This window comes from Numida meleagris, chromosome Z, assembly GCF_002078875.1.
Source record: "Numida meleagris isolate 19003 breed g44 Domestic line chromosome Z, NumMel1.0, whole genome shotgun sequence".
NCBI lineage: Eukaryota > Metazoa > Chordata > Aves > Galliformes > Numididae > Numida > Numida meleagris.
The window spans coordinates 40,215,910-40,218,625 of record NC_034438.1 but is presented as its reverse complement, the minus strand read 5'-3'; positions in this window follow the sequence as shown (position 1 = coordinate 40,218,625).

Here is a 2,716-nt window from a genome sequence, read left to right as displayed (position 1 = left end):
AACAGGAGGGGGATCGATTGTTTGTGAGGGTGGATAGCGATAGGACAAGGGGAAATGGTTTTAAGCTGAGACAGGGGAGATTTAGGTTAGATATTAGGAGGAAGTTTTTCACACAGAGGGTGGTGACGCACTGGAACAGGTTGCCCAGGGAGGTTGTGGATGCCCCATCCCTGGAGCCTGGTCTAGTGGTTGGCGACCCTGCACTTGGCAGGGGGGTTGAGACTTGATGATCTTTGAGGTCCTTTTCAACCCAAGCCATTCTATGATTCTATGATATGATTCTATGACTACAAGAGCATTGTGCAGGAATCTAAGAGAATGCATGTGTATGTCACAGGGGCTGATTATTATTTAGATAGCTATGGTATTTAGCACCAGATTAATCAGATTAATTACAGAGACAAAACTTTCTAATAATAGGATAAAAGTTTTGCTGTCTTCACCTGGAATCTTGTAGTCCTTGGTTAAAAATTTAAAATGTATTGTGCTAGTCAAATCACAGTTGCATGAGAAACTGAAGCCTTTGGCAAACTGAAATATGGAGAAAGAAGATGTTGTGAACAAGGTGTTGTTTTTTTAACCAAAATAAAGCTGGTTCAGAAGATAATTTTACTGAGGCTAGCTATGTAGGGCAAGTTTGTACAGGCAAAAACATTGTGGACACAAGATTTTGATCAGTTGGTCCAAGATGTTAGCTCTACACATGTTCCTCAATTCTAAAAGGTTTGTTTCCTTTCATCCTTTCTTTGCTTGTTCACCTTCTTCCTTAGTAGATGGGAAATGGGAGTGAGGCCTAATTGAAGCCTAGGAGAAGATTCCATGAAGCATCCAAGTATCATCTATGGTGCACCTCAGATGGTGCTCCACCAGATTGCTGCATATGAAGGTGAAAAATGGGATTTTTACTGATGTGTTTTACTATGTTGAATCAAACTGTTAAAATTTGGCTGAGTTTACTGGCAACTATGCTGGTGGAAAACACTGGTTAAAGATTTTGCATCAAGGAATTGCATATTCTGAATTGTTATTAATATTGACAAAATCACACTAGAATTATCATCTATAAGCTAAACAAAAAATCACTGTCACAAAGTACTGGCAATTTGAAACTACTCTATTAAAGACTATCAAAAACTTGTCTTACTACAAAACATAGATTTTGTAAAAAAGTAGCCTTGAATTTTTTGGAAACTTTAATTTATTTCTATTGCAATGTGGGGAAATTCTGAACGTTCAAAATCTATGAAATTACAGTAGCGATGCATATTTTATTATTCGCATTATCTTTAGCTGAAATATCTGGCACTGTTTATTATGATTGTCCCCAGTAGTGTAAACATGGTTACATACATAAAATATTTGCTAGATAAATGAGAACACTGGATTTAGTGAATTAGTTGCCATGTAATAGAATAAATATTCCTTGATTGCAAGTGTAACTTTTCTGAATTACTTCTTGCACAATATTTTAATACAGTGCAAAAGTATCTATGATTGTGATCATTTATTGCACTACACCTTACATTAACAGAAATATTTTATTTACTTATTTATTTGTGACATTGAAGTGTCACATATCTGTAGCTGGTTTTTACATGCCATTTGTTAGTCTTATAGGAAAAATCAAAATTCAGACATTTATCCACAATTTGCAATGAATTCTGAATGCTTTTCTGCCATTGCAATTTAAGCTGCAATATAATAACTACAATATTTGCAATGCTGATAGATGAAGCGGGATGGCTCTTTTTTTTTTTCTTTTTTTTTTTTTTTTGTCTGTAAGTAGCTCTGGCAGTACATATTTTTAAACTCAATGTATTTGTTGGCTTAGCTAAACTGTATTGCAACAGTTGTATTACACTGCATAAAAAAAAGTTCTTGTTTGATTTGAATACTTTGTTTATTCAAATGATATTTTAAGACTAAGATTTCACTTTTATTCGTAAGTTCATTGTAGTTCAACATGTAGTTGATGATAGCCTGCCCTGAGGATAAAGAAACCGTTTGAAGCATTCTCTTCCAATTGCTCGTTCCATGTAGTCACTAGAGGGCAGCATTACCCAATAAAACACTTACAGGTTTGTGTTTTCCCACAGGTTTGGTTTGTGTTGCAAAAACAAAAATAAAAATAAGAAAATCAGGCCTTTCAGAACATTCATTCTGTGTTAGTTAAATTCAGTACTTTTAAAAACTGAAATAAGTCTTCTGTATGCTTTTTTACTTCCTTGTGGAAATTAACACAAGGCCAAGCTTCACATTCAAAATCTTATTTCCAGAAATTATTTCCTTTGCCATACATTGGTTTTACTGCTCTCATGTTGCAGTTTGTGATTCTGCAGATATGCTGGTGGCAATGGGTGCCCTCTGCTTTGTTGCAAAAATGCTTGGATTAATTTATTTGATTGCTTTCATTTTTAAAAAAATTATTATTAATATGAAAATAAAGTGCTCTTTCATTTCTTTACAATTTTTTCATGGAAGAAAATAACGCATTCAACGTCCTCTGACTGACAGTGTTGCAGATATTAGGAAAGTGCCCCACATGTTATGGGGGCACTCTTTAAAGAGTCCCTTAACGTATATATCTTGATAGTCTCAGTTTGCTAAATTTGAATAAATAAGTAATTAAAATATAAGTAAAAGAAGTCCTTCACACTGTGACTTTTCAGATTAGATTTTTTGGTTGTGTAGTGGCATATCTTAATTGGCAATTAAC